At 44.0% G+C, this 21,470-nt stretch overlaps 1 protein-coding gene across 1 annotated transcript in view; it reads right to left on the reverse strand.

Moving 5' to 3' along the window:
* Positions 1-21,470, reverse strand: part of LOC138970969 (uncharacterized) — a 148,856-nt gene that overhangs the window by 24,328 nt on the left and 103,058 nt on the right. The gene's annotated exons all lie outside the window — the stretch shown is intronic.

Consider the following 21,470-nt stretch of genomic DNA (forward strand, 5'->3'; position numbering starts at 1 on the left):
ACAGTCAGATTTGATTCCCGGTGTAACACGAAATTTTTACTCCACGAAAAATTTACTCCGGAGTAAATATTTCGTACGAAATTCTTACTCCGAGTACACTTTTCGTACGAGAAAAGAACTCCCCAAGGCACGAAAAAATTACTCCCTCCACGAAATTTGTACTCCCCATTTTTTTTACTTCCAGTAAAAATCTCGTACGCAAAAATGGGATGCGGGCGAAGGGATAATGCCAATAAGTGATCTCGCGCAAACGAATGTCGCGCTACCCTCCTTCCACCCCTTCCACCACCAAGACTAACAGGGGACAAGGGAGTAAAACTTTCGTACACCTGGCATGGGAAGTTAAATTGCTCGTGTTGGGGTGAAGTAATTTATTCGTTATTTATTCGTCAGGGGAGTAACATTTTTGTACGAAATTTTTACTCGGAACTCACCTGTCTTGGGGAGTAATTTTCTCGTGCAATGGGGGAGTGATTTTTTCGTAAAGGGAGTAACTTTTTCGTACGAAATGTTTACTCCGGAGTAAAAATCTCGTGGGAGTAATTTTCTCGTGTTACACCGGACAACTTTAAACCGGAGAAGCTTTCTGTTCTATCCTAAAGATACAAGGAAGAAAACTACTGTTGTTAGTTGTTTAATGTGTTGCACCACAGTCTGTGTTACATCTTCGTTCTGTTTTAGATCTGTACGCTTTTATGTAAGTTCTGTGGTTTTTTTGTCAGACTTTTTATGTGTAACTATGTGTCTATTACTTATCTTATGTATTTTCATCTTTTTAAAAACAATTTTTCTAGATTTATCTTATATAACTATAAGTGGTCGTTGTCTATGAATTTTTAATTTTTTTTGTAATGCTTGTATGTTAATTCCTACGAGGAAACTCTTTATATGTAAAATGTTGAATTTTAATGTCTAATGTAAAGCGCCATGAGACTGCCATTTGGCGGTGAACAGCGCTATAAAAGAATGTTTTATTATTATTATTATTATTATTATTATTATTATTATTACTATTATTATTATTATTAAACGGCCGGCAGACTGATTTAAAACAAACACCATACAGTTGCACTCCAATCACATTCCTACACACATTTTTACATTTCGAAAACTCATTGATAACTTGTCATTAATCATGCAGCAAAATCATTAATCCCCGTAATGCGTGAAAGACATTTTAAATCGCCTGCCATACTTGCGTGTATAGAGGTGGTTTTCGCAAGGTGCCTCTGAATAAGGAGTTCCAAGAACGGCTTATCAACCAGACGCCCAACCATTGTCCTTATAAGGCATGACGTAACTGCGTACCCTCCCCTACACCTTCCACTCCCACACAAAGTCCACTATCAACAGTGAGCACAACATTGTATTTCTTTCGCTTTTATTATTTACGTTGTTTAGGAGGAGCATATTCTACTAACTTGTTTTGCGAGCGCTCACAGTTTGGGAGTGAAGGTTTTGTCACTCACGCATTGTGTTGCGTGGTTTAGTAGAAAGGTGTTTCTTTTGTTGAAGATATTTTGGAGCCATCTCTCTCTCTCTCTCTCTCTCTCTCTCTCTCTCTCTCTCTCTCTCTCTCTCTCTCTCTCTCTCTCTCTTTCTTTCTCTCTCTCTCTCTCCCCGCCCCTCTCCCTCTCCGTCACTTTCCCTCACACACACACACACACACACACACACACACACACACACACACACACACACACACACACACACACAAATTAACATCATCGCGCTCCTCATTTTTTGCTCTCTTTCACTGATGAGTAGCTTCGTTAGAAGTGCCAGAAAAGCGTGTTTGTCTCCACTTGTCCCGCCACCCTCCCCCCCCCCCCCATCCCCCACTGCACTCTAACACAATGTTGGAAATTTAAAGACGCTGTCCTTCCTGTACAAACGATCCTGTACAGCACACGGTCTGTCCAGGCGTTTACATTTAATTGAACAAGAGCATCCCACCACACGGGCATATCTGAAGAAAAACCAACACCTGGCAGTTTCCTTTGCAGAGTAGGACTAGGAGTATTAAGCAGGTGGGTTTTTTTGCGCAGATTGGCTTAGCATATTATGATATAACCACGTCATGTCCCAAATATAGACACTAGTTCTGGGGACAGAAAGACCAAGTTAGCATAGCATAGCATGGCGCACATTGACATAGGTGTCAGTTAAGAAATCAATTGAGATGAAACATATCAGCACATAAAGCAGTCTGGCTGTAGAGTGTGGGCATGTGTCAAAATGGAGTCTTTCTTCTTCTTGGCGTTCGCAGAGGTTACACGATCAGTCCAGCACTGGTGATAAATGTTGTCGTTTTCTCCAACTCCTGTCGACTGCCGTATAGTTTGGTCTGCGAGGGAGTTGGTGACGGCCACATTTCTTTTCGTTCCTCATCTAGTAAGGGACATCGCTATAAGATGTGTTCCGCTGTTTGGTCTTCTTGACCGCAGGCACAGGTTGGTGATGGCGCCAGCTTGAACTTTCGGTTCATGTGAGCATTGAGCCTGTTGTGGCCAGTACGCAGCCTGATGAGGTTGACTTGCTGCTCTCAATGCTCTCTAAATGGAGTGATGCTCTAATCCCTTGTCAAACTTGAACGAACATGCTATGATTCACAAAATGGTTCACACCAGAAGAAAGGTAGGCTACCTTTAAGAACGGTATTTTTTATGACCCTCGTAAATATATAGCCAACCCACAGACTTACCCCACTTGTTTTTAAAACGAGTTTCCAGATTTCAAAATCTATTTTGAGCTTGTTTTCGCTGACATTTGATCAGGTTGAAAGTTACTCAGGCGATGCGAGACATAACGAAGACTGGGGTGCTGTGTAAGCATGCAGATACGATAAATGAAGCATGTTATCTACCGCTCCTACCCTCTGAGAGGGTAAGAGAAAGAACTGAACTGAACTGAACTGAACTAAACTGAACCTTATTTAACAATGATACTGATTTAAGGCTATGCCTTTTTTTTTTTACAATCTTTCCTTGAACGCAGAGAGAGAGAGAGAGAGAGAGAGAGAGAGAGAGAGAGAGAGAGAGAGAGAGAGAGAGAGAGAGAGAGAGAGATCTTTTAGATGTTATAGGCTGCACGCAAGAGCGAAGATTAACTCATAAAAACGATAGAACAGAAGGACACACACACACACTACACACACACACACACACACACACACACACACTAACACACTACAGACACACACACACACACATCAAGCCATCGTCCCCTGTAAACAGAAAGCGGTCGAGAAGGGAGATAACCCAGCCCCGATGTTTCGACACTGTCGCTAAACCTTGCCGTGGGTTGCTTGACAGTTGCGACAAGTAGGTCAGCTTGGACTTACATACCATAAATCATCTAATCGTGTATTCGTGAGCAGGACAGTATAATTATAATCGAAGCCAAACATAGGCCGCATTCTTGGCTAAGCCCCTTGAGCCGATCGTAAAGTTGACACTTCATGAATTGACACGGATATTTTCCGATCCCACTTCTCGGCCGGAAATGGGTGCACGAGACTGGCACGCGCCACGCTCACGCTGAAGTGTCGTCTGCGCCTTCTGGCGTCTTTGAAGACTTGTATGTATACAATGTTTCTATTGATGATTCCTTATACGTCCTCTCAGGCCTTAAAACCTATTGGGAACGGCATTTACTGGTGATACGTTGAACACGACGTGCATGTTGTATTTTATTGAACTCCTTATCATCTCAATGAAGAAGTGGACAGTTTGCACGATTATTGTTTAAACCAAACTCGCGTGTTTGATGGCGAAACGGGACAAGTGCCAGTGTGTGACAAACGCTTAAAATAAGACTAATTTACAGTGAACTCCATCAACACAAGCAAACGAACTTCTTCAGAAAAGCTGACACGTGACTCGATTTTTTGTGGTATGAACTCAGTTCCCTCAAAAACTAAAAATACTCAACGTACCCATAGACCTATCTAAATATAGGTCCCTGACGTACCCAAGCATCTCAACTCGAACTCATCTTCACAAACTTAATTGAAGTATTGGTTGCGCACGAACACATCATCGTTGCCGGAGAAAAAAACACGGCCCGTTTTAGGTGAAACGTCGAACGGGAAGATAAATTGTCCGAGTTCTGATGCTAATTATGCGCCCGTCACTGACAGTTAGTTCATCTTTTTATTTTCGTCAGTTGGGATTGTGGATAATTTCTGCTGAAAATGTTGCTAATCGGATGTAGAGGTCTGACAATGAGTTCCTTCCTAATTAAGCTACTCGGAAGACGTGAGTATACTCGATCGGGCTTGTTCGTCAGTGGGCGAAATACACTTAATGCCACTGCCTACCTTCCGCAGTCTTGTCATTCTTATTCTGAATTGTTGTTTTGCGCTCTGAAGGCTTCTTGTATTTTTCTTTCCTTAAAACATGTGTATGCATTTGTATTTATAAAGTCTTTGTTAAAGATGAGAAATACGGGAGTATATCTTAAGCCTTTTAGCGACACTCAAAGAACAATGTCTGGCCCTCAGCGTCAGTCTCTCTGGCCGAGAGAGAGAGAGAGAGAGAGAGAGAGAGAGAGAGAGAGAGAGAGAGAGAGAGAGAGAGAGAGAGAGAGAGAGAGAGAGAGAGAGAGAGAGAGAGACACACACACACAAAAACACACAAACACTCACACACACACACACATACACACACACACACACACACACACACACACACACACACACACACACACACAGAGAGAGAGTCCACCTCAATGTATTGTCCGACAGGCCGGAATGTGACAGTGAGTGACCTAGCAGAGGCGGCAGACCACTATCTCAAGGTCATGTCCAGCCGTCACGGCCAGTGGTCAGTGTGTCCGACGACGATACGCCTCCATGCATCACAGGTACACTGAAGCGTGAAGTGGCAACAGGTAGACAACGGCCGCCTTTAACCTTTGCCGTGTATCACACATGCACCTGACTCACCCTTCCCTTTGGACCGATAAAGCGGAGGATTTATTTAATTGTGGGGAGTATGTGGTACACGTTTTTTGCTTGAGCGCACATGATTTTAAAGATACAATGTAACTTCCCTCCTTGATTCCATGTAAAGCATCTTGTACAAGAAAAAAAGTACCATAGATCTGTCCCGGCCGGGTCATACCTAAGACTTTAGAATTGGCAATCTAGTGGCTGCTCCGCCGCCTGGTGTCTGGCATTATGGGGTTATTGCCAGGACTGGTTGGTCCGGTGTCAGAATAATGTGACTGGGTGAAACACGAAGCCTGTGCTGCGACTTCTGTCTTGTGTGTGGCGCACGTTATATGTCAAAGCAGCACCGCCCTGATATGGCCCTTCGTGGTCGGCTGGGCGTTAAGCAAACAAACAAACAAACAAACAAACAAGCACGCACACCCACACACTCTCTTGAATCAAAAATGTGTGTGTGTGTGTGTGTGTGTGTGTGTGTGTGTGTGTGTGTGTAAGTGCGTGCGTGTGCGCGTGAGGCGTGTGTGTGTGTGAGCATGTGTGCGTGCGCGTTGAAGTGCGCGAGCTGGTCTGAAGCTCTTCAACTGCAGGGCTGCTGTTGAACTGTAGAGCACCGAGTGCTAAGATTACAACCTCTTCCCTAATCGACGAATCTCTCTCCCTCACTCGTACCGAATGTACGTTTAAAGGCACCTTCCTCTCCGCGTAAGCCATCTTGTAAATGATGACATGACCAAGTTTTTACCGGGGATTTGGACACATAGCTCGGCTCACCATCTCATATCTGGCCCGACTTTTACTTGGGATAAGACCATCCCTACATTTGATCACAAAACCTAAAATGAACAACATGGATGCACTCTGTGCTCCGTGGGAATTTGTTGATGAAATAATTTCGCAAAAGCCACTAGTGTTTTCTAAAAGAATTCATTCATCAAATAATTCCAAGTCACCACAGCAAGTAATCAGTGTGTTGAATTTTCGTAGGTGACCAAGTGGAGGGATGGTCTTATCCCGTGTAAAAGCCTGGCCAGTTCTGAGAGGGTGAGCCGAACAGTTTTCACTATGCTATGCTATGCTATGCTATGCTAATTAGCTATTTGTGTCCCCAGTTCTATGACTATTTTGGACATGAGGTGTTAAGACGCTATTGCACGAGAAGGATTGTGCCTTCAAAGAAAAAGTGGCGAGCGAGTTACGAGCAGAAAGATGACTGCATGTGTGCTTGTCTCCAGTCCGACCGATCTTGTTTCTGCCCATGTTGTGTTTGCTGTGAGATGCCCACTCCGCCCCAAACACACCGCCCCTGCTCCTGCTCAGCCCTTCCTCTTGCAAAAATAAAAAATAAAAATAAATTGCCTTGCCTTGCCTTCCTGTCCTCTGTAGTCTCTCACACCCAACGGCGCCCCCCCCCCCCCCCCAACTTCATTTTCTTATACCCTATTGAACCGAAGAGTTCAGCGGAAATAGGCGTACGTCTGTATCAAAGCCGGCTTCATGACAGACAAGAACTTTATAAGGTGGTAGGTGTGCTCAATATAACAATGAAAAAGGTTTTATGTTTTATTCTTAATTTTTTGGCTTTTATTTTTTTCTTATGCTCTATTAAACTGCTGGGTTAAAGCAAATATAGGTAGATGTCTGAATGGTTAACGTATAAAGGGTGCAAAAAAGCATCTTTATAGGTGCTCAATGTGACAATCAGCAGACAGTTTAAGGAACACGTTTTGAATGTGTTTCTTGTTCTTACTGCTCTATTGAGCTGCAGTGTAAGCAGAATAAGGCGAACGCCTGTAGCGTCCAAAACAGGTGCCAAAGAGCATCTGACTGGGTGCTCTTTACAGTTGCCGTTCAATGTGACAATCAGCAGTCTAGAACTGAAAACTCTGCCTGAACAATCCTTCTCATTGCGGTCAATGCGCATGCGCTAAAATGGGGAGATTAATCAGGTCGTGAACAACCTAACCCTTACCCTAACCCTAACCCTTACCCATGGTCAATCAGTCATCAGTGGCCGTCGCATTTTTGAAGTCCAAGATTGGCGCATGCGCATTGACCGCAATGAGAAGGATTGTTCAGCAGAGGTTTCAGTTCGTGACACCGGCCGTTTGCAGCTTGTCTCTTGATGCAATGCTCTATTAAACTGCCGATACAGGCGAACGTCTGCAGGATTTACGTATACACAGGGTGCCAACAAGTTTATCATACTAGACGAGAATGAGTGTTATTTTAAAACTTGACAAGAGCATGGGCATGCGATGCTCTTTCTTTCTTTCTTTTCTTTTCTTTTTTCTGTGTGTGTGTGTGTGTGTGTGTGTGTGTGTGTGTGTGTGTGTGTGTGTGTGAACCGAATGAGAGAAGGAAAGAAGCACGAACAAAGTGGAACGTCAGCTGTTGCGACATGGGGAGACTGAAAGTGAGATGTTGAAACGAGACTTGGCACAGCCTGCTGCATTTAGCACGTGCTTGGGGCCCTAAGCGCCCACCGCAATTACCCCAGGCGACTCCAGCGGCACCGCACTGCATGCAGGCGAATCCTCACTCCTCAGACACTGAGACAGCAATAGCCTGGAACATGCCGCGCTGCATGCAGCAATCCTCAGACACTGAGACAGCAATCACCTGGAACGTGCCTCGCCACGTGCTGTTCAGAGACAACTGAGAAGAACCACCGTAACATCTCCATTTAAGACCCTCCATTTTAAGACTCCCTCTACATTTAAGGAGGCGAAAGTAATCCCGCTATTTAAATCAGGTAGTTCTTCTGACCCCGCCAATTACAGACCAATCTCAATTCTTCCTGTTTTATCAAAACCACTTGAAAAACACATATTTACACACTTGACCACTCATTTGAAGAAATACGATCTTATACATTCCAACCAGTCAGGTTTTAGAGAAAATCATTCGTGCCACACAGCATTAACAAACCTTCTTGAAAGTTGGCTTAGTAGCATTAATAATAATCAACTCTGTGGTGTCTTATTCGTCGATTTTGCTAAAGCTTTCGACGTTATTAATCATGAATTACTATTAAGAAAATTAGTTGAATATAGAATGTCACCCCAAACCTTATGCCTGCTCTCCTCTTTCTTAGCTGGGCGAGAGCAGTCTGTCTGCGTTAATTCAACCGTATCCAGCAAAAGACCTGTGTTATACGGGGTTCCCCAGGGCTCTGTCCTTGGACCACTACTCTTTTCCCTGTATATTAATGATCTTCCTCTTAGTATTAATGAGAACTGCGAACTCTTTGCTGACGATACGACCCTACACACTACTGATAAAAAATTAGACAAAGTTTATTCATCGTTGCAGAACAGTGTAGATGATCTCATTCATTGGACGGAGTATAACCACATGAGTCTTCACCCTAAAAAGACCAAATACATGTTAATAACAACAAGACAAAAGAGACAAAACATACGAAACAATCCTCATTCCATATTAATTGGTAACGACGCAATAGAGGAGGTAGGAGATCATAAAGTTTTGGGAGTAAATATCGATAATAATTTGTCTTGGGCCCATCATGTTCGGTCGGTATGTAAAACAATGTCCAGAAAAATATATCAGTTAAATAGAATTAAACACTTTCTAGATCAGCACTCAAGGTTATTATACTTTAACGCATATATACAAACCATCACAGATTATTGTTCAACCATCTGGGACTCTGCCAGTGCTAATATTTTAAAACCATTGTATAGTTTACATAGGCGAGCGCTGAAACTAATTTTACTGAAACAATCCAGTCTTGTATTTGATGATTATAAGAAACTTAAGATTCTCCCACTAAAACAAAGATTTAAATTAAATGAAGGCGTGCTCCTTCACAAAATACTTTCCGGCCGTGCACCACGAACTTTCGTTGCAAACTTTAAAGTGAAACCAAACCGAAAGTTTAACGTCCCAATTCCAAGGATAGATCTCTTCAAATCAAGCTTAGCCTATTCTGGTAGCGTCCTGTGGAATTCTCTCCCGGAATTTGTGAGAGTCCCAATGAGTCTCAATACTTTCAAAAAACACCTTTCACTGTATTTAATGTTAAATTACGAAAAATCACAGTGATGGAAGACTTCGTTTGATTATATTTTCATTTGTCCAAAGCATCAGTGTTCATTATATCCACACAAAAACACTCAAATTAATAACACATTTACTCATGCATGTGTATTCAGCATTGTTTTCACTGCGTTACATATACGACGCTTTATATTTGTGTATAATATGTAATGTGTAAATATTCATATGTTGTTGTTTTTCTCTACCTTTTTTTCTACGTTAATATCCGTGTAAATATGTGATTAGATTAGTCCCCTCTCTGGGCGAGGGCTGGTTGAAAAAAAGCTCGTTGTATTGCTTACGCCACAACCCTCGAAAAATAAAATTTGATTTGATTTGATTTGATTTGATTTAAGTGCCTCCATTTTAAGACTCCCTCTACATTTAAGTGCCTCCATTTTAAGACTCCCTCTACATTTAAGTGCCTCCAAAACCCCTTTTTTCAAAATGTTACGTTCGGTAGATTGATAATGTGTGGAGTTAAAAAAAAGACCACATGTGCCCTCTTCCAAACCCACACTTTCACATAATCCGCAATGGTCCACTCCTAGCCTGATGTTCAAGCCGTTTTCCACGGAGTTATTCAGGACTTTACATGGAATTTAATAAGATCATGCTTCCACTTTGACACATGTATACCAACAATCACCGACCTGGCTACTTTCTGAATTTTTTCAGCAGTTGAATGGATTTCGTCAGTGATACCAATGCCATACTGTGAAATCAGCTCAGCGATCTGTGGTGATCAACACGATTGCTTGCACGTGAAGCAAAGTATCTGCAAAGCCAGAACACCGCTTTGGCCTTCACTGGCAGCACTTTCCGCAGAACGCAACACTCACTAGGCGGAAACAACAGAAACGCACTTGAAAGCGAAACTGTGCTTTGGCCTTCACTGCGTAAGTAATGCAGCATCCCAAATACTACGGTTGCATATTACATGACATAGACGCGGCAGTGTTAGGAATAAATTGCGGTCTGCACCACATGTATCTTAAGTGTGTGTGTGTGTGTGTGTGTGTTTGTGTGTGTGTGTGTGTGTGTGTGTGTGTGTGTGTGTTTGTGTGTGTGCGTGCGTGCGGGCGGGCGGGCGGGCATGTGTGTGTGTGTGTGTGTGTGTGTGTGTGTGTTGCGTGTTGCGCGTGTGTGTGTGTGTGTGTGTCCCACGGCAGTGAGTGTGTTCGGGTGGACCGGAATGCATTCTGTGATATTTGCAGCAAGATTAGAACTGAAGATAATCCGCGTGCTATGCAAGGGCCACCCAGCTTTGTTGTACGTAAGATAGATTTAGCAACATGCACTAACAGACGAATAACATAAAGCATCCGTTATATAGTTAGTGTGCAAAAACCAGAGATTTATTTAGCCTATCTCACCTGTGATATTAAGAGAAGGCGGTAAACAAACGCGTAAATCTGAAATAATTTTGTCGAAAATGATTCCAAAAAAACATTGACGTCCTTGGCCATGAAAAGAACGTTTTTGTGTAAGGAAACATTCGTTCCGTTTACAATCTTATAAAAACGACGGATTTCATATCTCATTAAAGATTTGTTGACACAGGCGTGACGTAAACCGAATCTGTCATCCTCACTGACGTTTTGGCATGAAATTGCCTTGACTCTCTGGCTACATTTTTTATGAAGATGTGTGTGTGGGTGTGTCACTCTCTCTCTCTCCTCTCTCTCACACACACACCCACACACACCCCCCCACACACACACACACACACACACACACACACACACACACACACACACAAACAGAGACAGACCGAGAGATAGAGAGACCGACATACACTGAGACAAAGAGCGGGGGTGGGGGTCCTTCCTTCTTATTTTGCTTTTTATACCCTATTCTTACTGTGTGCTTTGTTTTTCTGTGCTCAATGAAAGCCAGCACGTGATCCACGACAGTTTTAGCAAACTGTAAACGAAACCGTCTACTTGTACCAAGGACGTATGTATGGCTAATAGCGCGCAATAAACGAGACAGGTAAAAAAGGGTTTAATTACAGTCGGTGCAACTGCTGCAGGTGCTTACGTAAAACACGATTATCAAGTACAACGTGCATTTAATTAACATTAAATCAAAATAACTATTGTTGTGTGTGCCTACAACTGCTGCATATTCAATATATTCAAGTTACATACCATGCACACGTGTAAACCGCCTGCTTTCAAAATACACACCCACACACACACACACACACACACACACACACACACCTCCTAACTCCCAACACTCACACTATCGACCAAGCAGCAAAACTCCAGGTTACCACGGATTGATTAAAAAATCCAGACTGGGTTAAATTCTGGGGTAAGGTGACGACAGAGATGATTGCTCAGGGGGGAAAATGATCCGCGTGATGAGAACATTCTCCGTGTTGTTTAATTGTTTAACCTGCACTATATATCTGACAAAATAAGACATATTGTGAAAAACAACTTGACTTCCACGTTGGTATGCAAACGCCGCCAGTAACACCCGTACAATCACACAACTTTTCTGGTGAATTTACTGGTGAGTCTGTTTTTATTGTTAGTCAGTTGTTTACCTTATCATCTGCAGTCTTTCTTACGAAATCGGAGTTAACCGTAAGAACAACTCCCACTGACTGTCGGTATAGAAGAAATGAACCACCGAGACAATACAGAGGTTGCGCGGGAAACGACCCAACACTCTTTACGGAAACGAGACATGATATCATTTTTCGCTCCCCAGGCTGCCGATGTAAGACCCGTTTTGTTCCCCACGGGGGGGGGGGGGGGGGGGGGGGGGGAAGAACTGATGTCACCAAACGGGATGTTACATCGACAGTCCAAGACAAGAAAAATGTCGTCATTTTTGTCTCGGTTCCGTTCTGAGTACTCGGTCGTTCTCCCCTTAACCTGTATAAACACGCATCCCGCATCTCTTCACCAGTTTGGGCGTGGGCTGTAACTCGATGTGCAGTGTCTGCAACACCCCCCCCCCCCCCCCCCATCAACCGGTTGCTTCCGACCCAGTTAGATCACACCCTTGTGCCCTCCCTTCTGCTGGCAAGACTCCCCCGTTCCAGACCATTGTTTCTGTGATGTCTATCTTCCTAGTCCTGTTTTATCACCCCTCGTACTGCTTACCTTTGTAACAGACCCCAGCGCTTTTTGGGTTACGCCATGAAATAGTTGTCAAGAGCGTAAGTAAGCAGATACCGACGACGTACAAGTGGAAATCCCCCCCTTCCCCCCCCCCCCCTTTTCAGACCCTTCGATTTCAGACCCCCCCCCCCCCCCACCCCACACCCCGTTTGAAGACTTTTCAAGTTTGTATGTCCATAACTTCTGTAAATTTACCTCCTTTAAGATTCTGTCCTTTTCAAGACCTGATTATTTCTCAGATTTGTGGAGGCCTCAAAGAAGGGTTCCACTGTATAGAGGAAAGAGCTTTCAAATACTCGTGACAGCCCTTCAGTAGATTGCTCATCATTATTTTTGTGCCGATTTTACTGCTTCTTTGCGTCCACAAATGACCGTGCGTTTTGACGATGTTCACCCTCAAGTCAAAGGCACACTCTTTCCGCTGTGAAACGGTTGGGCTGACCGTCATCTCAGGTGTGGGCAGCAGGCTATCTATCACATGGGGTCAGACCCAGCCCTCCACATGGACACACACCACAAATCAACAGCCTGACGGGGCGGGGATATAGCTCAGTCGGTAGCGCGCTGGATTTGTATCCAGTTGGCCGCTGTCAGCGTGAGTTCGTCCCCACGTTCGGCGAGAGATTTATTTCTCAGAGTCAACTTTGTGTGCAGACTCTCCTCGGTGTACGAACACCCCCCCCCCCCCCCCCCCCCGTGTGTACACGCAAGCACAAGACCAAGTGAGCACGAAAAAGGATCCTGTAATCCATGTCAGAGTTCGGTGGGTTATAGAAACACAAAAAAATACCCAGCATGCTTCAGGGCCGGACTAGGCGAAGAGGAGGGGGGGGGGGGGGTTGCCAGTGGTGGCCCAGGGGGATGTCTCCCCTGGCGACAGGGGCGGATCAGTTCATTTTATGGGTGGTTTTTTTCAAAAGTATATTGTGAAGATATGGGTGTGAAGGCGCGAAGCGCCGAGCCGACGGCGCAAAGCGCCTAGCTTGCTAGGGGGGTCCGGGGGCATGCCCCCCCGGAAAATTTTGAAAAAAAGGATGCAAAATGGTGCAATCTGGTGCATTCTGAGGATGATCATTACCAGTTTCAGGCAGCAGATTTTGTCACTGATTAATACCCCAAAAATTGAAACTCAATGTAAAATAAAGAAATGCATGCCTCATTCAATATTTTTATTTTTTGGCTGGGGGGGGGGGGGGGGTCCGGAAACCCTAGAACCCCCCCTCCCCCTCGTTGTGGGGGTCAGGGGGCGAAGCCCCCTGAAGCTGATGGGTAGGTCATATTCTGAGATAGGAAAATGGTCGCTCCTTGCATGAAACGGCATAAAATAAGCAATAATAAAAAAAAAATTAAATAAGTAAGGTACATGTTTAGGCTAGGGGGGGGGGGGTTGCGCAACCCCATAACCCCCCCGGTAGTCCGGCCCTGTGCTTCCTTCCGAAAACGGCGTATGGCTGCCTAAATGGCGGGGTAAAAAAACGGTCATACACGTAAAATTCCACTCGTTCAAAAAACACGAGTGTACGTGGAAGTTTCGGCCCACGAACGCAGAAGAAGAAGAACAGCCTGATCAAGGTTTTGTGCGCAGAGTGGGAATGTTATGATGATTGAACTTCAGCTACTAGTGCCAATCTCCGAAATTAATTCATCCAAAAAACAAAAAACAAAAATACCACTTCAATTTCCCCCCACTCTACACAGGAAGCAGTCAGGGTGTTGATTTGTGGTATGTGTCCAAGTGAGGGATGGTCTTATTCTATGTGAAAGCCCGGGCGGATCTACAATGTCACGAGACAGTGAGCAAAACTGTTTTCATGGGAAGGACTCTTCATTTTCAGAAACGAAGCCGAATGTGTTGATCTCATGAACACGGCAATTTCTATAGGCAAACGCGTGCATACACTTTACGAAGCGTGTAATTATGTTTGAAGATGTCGGTGTAAGTTAAACGACTAACTGGTGGTGGAGTGGTGAGGTGAGGGGGTGGGGATGGGGGGGGGGGGGGAGAGGCAGGAAAGAGCAAACGAATGAAGAAAGAGAAAGTCCAAGTTACCCACATCATTTGTGTGGTGATTTCTTGTGAAATTAGTGATTTCGGTGAGAATTTAATCATATTTTAAATCACAGTATGCCAGGATCGTTAATTCATGAACAAGTCCCAACAACTATATAGCGATGGATACAGGTGACTTCCCTGATTTACACCACGGCGATCCTTCACGGCACTTTGCTTTCTTGGCGCAGAATAAGAAGTTTACAGGAAGAAGCTTTAATACCCTCAACGGAGTACTCCCGATTTCCTGGAGGTGTGTGTGTGTGTGTGTGTGTGTGTGTGTGTGTGTGTGTGTGTGTGTAGGGGGGGAGTTATGTCAATGCCCCTTTGTGCAAATCTGAGACAGCCAGGTATCAACATGAAAAAATCTCGATGTCTTTGAGGTAAAAGGGTCTTAAACCATCACGACACAACCAGCAGGAAGCATATAATATGACTCAGAAACGCAAAAACACCAGAGACAAAAACATGAAAAAGGCAGAAGTATTGCCGTTATTAGAATCAAGCCAAGCGTGTCTTAAAACCCGACAGCAGACGGAGAGGGGGGAACCCAAAAACGAACAGACAGAAAACCAAATTAGATTTAAAGCTGCAGAGGGAAGAACAAATTGGCGCTCATCGATGCAAACTGATACCGGTCTTTGAAAATGGAGCATGGATCAAAGCAAATCTAGGAATATAAATTCCTTGCTGGGGTGGTCTCGCAACTGAGATGAGGAGACAAAAGGTGATTTTTCTCGGCGGAGGGATGGGGGGAACTGTGAAGCTTACAGAGACCTTCCTGCCATTTTAGACATTTTTTGTAAATCACCATACAACTGCAAAGGGTTTACCAGGACAGCATCAGTCCCACTTGGACATATACCAACAGTCAACAGCCTAGATGGTGTCTTTGAAGAGTGCTTTTTTTTAAATGTATTTATTCATTTTGCTGAATTGATTCTGCAGACTTACAAAGGTATTGGTTACGAATTCAATTCAGACAACTTGTTCCCATTTTGCACAGGAAGCAGCCAGGCTGTTCATTTTGTGTATGCGTCTAGGTGGAAGGATGCTTTTATCCCCATATAAAATCCAGAACCGATCTGCGTTTGTTTACACGATCGTTTACATTGGAAAGACAGCACCTTTCACCGCAGAGCAAGATTACAATACTATAATCATAAACAGGCTTGTCCCACTGAATTTGGTAACGAGAGGGTGCACCTCAGTTATGCCAATAAGCAAACATTTCTTATTAAATCCTCCTGGTTGCCTTTAAAATCCCGCCGGAGAATTGGTGTTGAATTCCACTTGCCTTTCATCACTTTGCCAAAAGATGTAATCGTTGCAGCCTTCTACTCCTATAAATATTTTAAGTAAGGCTGTTTAAGCTGTCAAAATAATCTCAACAAGTGTTCGTCTAAATGCTTGCTTCAGTTTGGGAAAGTTGATTTCATAAGAGGCGGTAGGAAACAGTCTGGTTAAGTATCAAAACTGAGAGGAGAAAAAGCAATCTTGTTCATGAACAGAATAATTATAAATAACATCTTTGTTCAGACACACTCTTTCTCTGCCTTCCTCTCCCCCGCCACCCCCATCCCCCGCACAGCAACGTCTACTTTTTTCGATTTCTTTTCTTAGCAAGGTGTTTCGAACACCTAAAAGCAGGATTCCGGAATATAAAGCCCCTTCTTGTAACCACGAGTAACGAATCATAAGGCCGGTCAAAAAAGAAGAACGCCGGTAGCCTTGATCTCGTTCTCTTCGCGAGATCGTAACGAGACATCCGGAATCGTCAACGCGAGAAGCTGCCGAACTCCCACATTTCATTCAACAAGCAACAAGATAGCAGAGCACAGTAAGAGACGTCTTTATTTCCTTCCACGCTAAGAATGCTCGTGATTTTCTCTCGCTCACAAGCACAATCGCGTGCCAGGAAAACACTTGTCCTGAGGCTTCTTCGATCTACGACGCTGAAGAGCACGGCCCGATGCCTTTTGCTGGACCATTCAGTCTGGGTCGTGTGCTGATTGAAGGTTGCAACCCTGCGCCGATAGCCTTTCCGCTTTTTGAAGAGCAACAAGACTGAAATAGCTGGGGTATAATTCTGGATGCAGGTAATTATGCTTCCCGTGCCGATTTTGCAAAAGATAAAGGAAACAAAGGAGGAAGGGAAGAAGAAACGAGTTGAAGAGAGAGCTCAAGATATACTGCACATCTCCCCCCCCCCATTACACACGCACACACACACACACACGCACACACACACACACACACACACACACACATCCGCCTTACTTTATTATAGCCTGGTGACGGAGACACGACAACGTGTCAGGGGAAATCAGCGACAACCTTCAAGTCAAATGTCAGCAAACTGTATCTCACCGGAGTCATTCCATCATTATTTTCCTCACAAACATTGCACAGAACTCCCCCGCCACATACTCCAACCCCCCCTCCTCCATCTCTAACTCTCTTTCATTTCGTTCCTGAATCCAGACACCACCCCCGCCAAAGAGCCCCGATCGATTCTGTCCCGCGCGTGTCAATGTATTTTTCATGGGGCGATCTGGGCAGTTTGCTGGCTCTAATGGACTGCTGTGCACTCTGCTAGCTGCAGATGACAATTTACGCGGGGAGCGCCAGACTCGGAGGACTTTCTTGATTGGTCAGACAAATGACATTATCTAAATGCTGTTGAATGTCACAATACTAGCAGTGATTGAGTTATGCCGATATTTTGTATGTGTTTGTGTGTGTTGTTTCTGTCCTCTGAGAAGAGTCTCTGAAAGCAGCAGCAGCAGAAAGGTCAACAGTTGTGAGCACGGTAGTCAGAGGAACACGGTTGCCATCACTGCTACGGAAAAATGCTGATTTAATTTATGTTTCCTAAGAGCTCAGATAAGAAGTAACATTTTGTGTTAAAACTCGTCTGAGTACGTATACCTTACGTGTTTTTTCAGTTAGAAATTTCACATTGGTTCCCTTCCTCCTTTTTAAGAACACCCAGATCATCAGTATAGTACTGATGTACCACTTTCTGCTTCTCATACCTTGCTTTAAAATTGGCAGTGTTGCATTTCGTTATCGAATAATCTTGGGTGTGCTGGCAGCAGTTAATGCCTATACTGCTGGTTAAGAACGTTAAAATATTTGCCGAACGCCGAAAAGGTTAATTAATTACAGGATGATGACCCCCCATTGAACCTTACATTTCGCGGCTTCAAGAGAAACAGCCAAAGCAAAGTGCAAGTGCTTCACCTGTTAGGTATGTAAAACTTCGACTTCACACTCCCTTCCCTCCCACACAAAGATACTAATACTTCTCTTTCTGGGCAGAGAGAACGAACGAACGAACGAACGAACTTTATTACTCACTAGATGATTACCCGCTTCGCCGGGTACCGGCTTCGCCGGTAAGAAGTAGAGCCGAATACCAGGCTGCGCCTGGGACCCGGCTTTGCCGGGCGAAGGAAAGGAGATAAACGCGCAAAACACTGGAGACCTTCTAAAAATAGTAACGTGCAGTGACCTTCTAAAAATAGTAACGTAGTAACGGGAATATGGATTGACGCCACACGGAGGAAGGGAGATAATCGCGGCTGAAAACACTGGAGAAGATAAGGAAGAGTTACTGGTAGTGGATCCCGACAACAACAAAAAACAAAACAAACAAAACATCGGTTCATCGCGCACAGCGCTGCGCGCTGAGAGCACGTGTTGAAATATCTCATCGATGAGGTTGTGTCCGGGGTGTAGCTGAATACGGTGTCCAAATTTGAAAAAGATCCACCGAGAACTTTGGCCGTGCATCGCGAACAGACAGACAGACAGACAGACAGACACTAGTCGTACATATATATAGATAGAAGGATGGAGATTTTAAGCTCACGCCTAGTCTTACAATCTGTCCCTGCTAAACTAAGACATAAAAATAAAGACAATAAAAGGGCAATTGTCAATCGCAATCATACAGTATTACTAATTACAACATTACCTATACGAATACATAATGCATGATAGAACATTGAAATGTACATGTATGTCAATATAATACAAAGAAAAAGAAAAGTCGAATCGCACACACACGCGCGCCGCATGCCTGCAATCACGTTCGCACTCAATACAACACACACACACACACACACACACACACACGCACATACACATGTGCGCACACACACACACAGACATATACGCACGCACACACACATACACACACAGATACACACACGCACACACACACACACACACACTGCAACAACCTCATCATCATCATCATCATCATCATGATCATTGTCGACATCATTATCATCAAGAGAGAGAGAGAGAGAGAGAGAGAGAGAGAGAGAGAGAGAGAGAGAGAGAGAGAGAGAGAGAGAGAGAGAGAGAGAGAGAGAGACACACACACACGCACACTCACACACACACACGCGCGCGCGCGATATCTGAGAACAGCTGAGCCCACCGTAGCGGCCAAATGAAATCCGAACTGAAAACGTGTGCCTTTTTCTCTCACCCTTTCGGCTTCTCGACATTCTACCATTCAAAACTTCCTTTAGGAAAGTGCAGCTCTGGGTTCAAAAAGTAGAAACACCCATTTTGCACGTGATGTAACTGAGATGGTGGGGAACTCGCTGCAAAATACGATGATACTACTGATAGCGCGACAAGCCCATTACACAGCAAATCTGTCAAGGTTGGACGTGTATGATCAACGATCCAAATCGTTGTAATGTTGAAGATAGACACTGATCATGGCGCGGATGTTGGAGAGAGAGAGAGAGAGAGAGAGAGAGGGATGGGGGAGGGAGAGAGAGAGGATAGAGAGAGAGGATAGAGAGAGAGGATAGAGAGAGGGGATAGAGAGAGAGAGAGGGGATAGAGAGAGAGAGAGGGGATAGAGAGAGAGAGGGACAGAGAGGGGATAGAGAGAGAGAAACTGAGGAGAGAGAGAGAAAGAGAGAGAAAGGAGAGAGAGAAAGGAGAGAGAGAGAAAAAGAGGGGAGAGAGAGGAGAGAGAGAGGAGAGCGAGGAGAGAGAGAGAGAGAGGAGAGAGAGAGAGAGGAGAGAGAGAGAGAGAGAGAGAGGAGAGAGAGAGAGAAAGAGAGAACAAGAAGAGAAAACGCTGGATTGTCTCCCATTCGCAGTATAAATACCGGGCGTTTATACAAGTTTCAAAGAAAAAAAAGTAATGTAGGGCATTGACTTTTTTTTAGCACTGACCTTGACATTTTATGCATGGTTTCTACCGAAAAGTGTGAAAGGCTATACGCTGAGTCTGAAGGGATCTGCCACAGAATCTTATACTAGAAAAAATACACCTTTCTCCAGGAAAAGCCGTGCCCACTTTTTTTTATTTAAAAAAAAATGTTCTGCCGTTAAAATGTGTCTTATGCGATCTTGAGAGACAGTTACACAAATATATGAATCAAGAAAACGGAAATACTCGGCATGATGCTACGATCACTGAAGTTCTTCCATTCACTATATCAATCAAATAACAATTAAAATCAAAAGCAAACGTGAGGCACCGACCATTAGGAACCGCTTTGGGTAAAGAAGAGGGCAGACAACTCAGGAACTGCAGCTTCCACAAATAGAAAACATCCGCATCACTCTGCACATTAAATGCAGACAATGATTTATAACAGCACGTGCAGCAACTACGTGACAAAGTTAGCGGAATGCTTTCTTCACCTTAAACAGATGTTTCCGTTTATTCTCCACACATTTCAATTTCAAAACACGTCGGAGTTTTAGAAACTCAAGGTTGCACCTCTGTTGAATCACTGAGGCAAAGACAGTTATCGTGTAACGATAATGTCTTTTCTCTTTGGAGCCAGCAAACCTTGTGTTTTGGTCTCATGGGAATAGCATGTTTTCCCTCGTTCAACATTAACATAACGAAGTGGGCCGTATTATATGTCGACGGGTCCTTCTTGAAACAGCTTAGAGCCGATTGGAACATTTTCTGCACATTTAACGCAATGAACTGATGCACACACGCTTAACAGCACTTTAAACGATAAGAAAGTTGGAAATGTTTGGAGCAGGTTGAACATTTGTTTTTGTTGCTTTTGTGCGTGTGTTGTTGTTGGTGCTGCTGGTGTTGTTGTTTGTTTTTGTTGTTGTTTGCTTTTTTGGAGCGTGTGTGTGTGTCTTAATGCTGCTGGGTGTTGTATATATATATGTGTGTGTGTGTGTGTGTGTGTGTGTGTGTGTGTGTGTGTGTGTGTGTGTGTGTGTGTGTGTGTGTGTGTGTGTGTGTGTGTGTGTGTGTGTCAGTGTTTGTTTTGTTTATTTTTTTTTCCTGTTTACGTCTGGCAACCGTGCAGATCTCTTCAGCAGAGACGTGTGTTCATGAGGCTTGATTTGTGAGTGCAAAAATGTGCACACAACTACAATGTACATTCGGCAGACTTTCCTCGGGGTCTAGAAAAAAAACTTCCCGGAAAACGCCCCGTGAATGAAAGGGCTGAAGGAATAAACCCCATAACAAACATGCTTTTGACCCGATAGCTCAGTGAATGCGTCCTCCTCCTTTCTCTTTCTAATCAGCGCAGTTTCTCCATCTAAACTGAAGGTCGTAGAACCTTGCTCCTAGATCCTGCACATTGTGCAAGGAACATCAAGTTGGGATGATAGGAACTCCCAAAGTGGGAATGGGGTCAGTGAAAATATGTGGGTGTGGAACAAATGTCTTCTGGGTCAAATAAGGACACCTCCGCTGTCTAAATTAAGTTGAAAACAATGTTTTGATACGGTGTTTTTGTTTATTTGCTTGTTTCTTTGTTTCTTTCGAGGGTTTCTTTGTTGCAGGATCCTGTTATGTGATTTTATATTTTATTCTTTTCAGATCACACACAGTGGTTTTCTTCAACAAAATGCACAGCGTCGTTCCAAAATGGCGGTTTTTGTTTTTCTGCTTATTTTGTGTGTGTGTGTGTGTGTGTGTGTGTGTGTGTGTGTGTGTGTGTGTGTGTGTATGTGGTGATGGTGTGTGTGTGTGTGTGTGTGTGTGTGTGTGTGTGTGTGTGTGTGTGTGTCTGTGCTTCAAGTGTTAGGGTACGATAAAAATAAATGAATTTAATTATCTTCCTTTTTATGTGGGGGTGCGGTGAAGGGCTTGTGAAGTTGTTGTTTTCGCTGTTTGTTGATGTTTTTAAAGGAAGCCAAAGTCTGCATGTTTTCGTACAATGATTCTCTAAAAATTCAACCGGAAGCGTGCAAACCCACGCGGGACTTCCGCGAAAACAAATTGCAACGCGGAAACCAT

This window comes from Littorina saxatilis, linkage group LG7 (genome assembly GCF_037325665.1).
Source record: "Littorina saxatilis isolate snail1 linkage group LG7, US_GU_Lsax_2.0, whole genome shotgun sequence".
NCBI classification, from domain to species: domain Eukaryota; kingdom Metazoa; phylum Mollusca; class Gastropoda; order Littorinimorpha; family Littorinidae; genus Littorina; species Littorina saxatilis.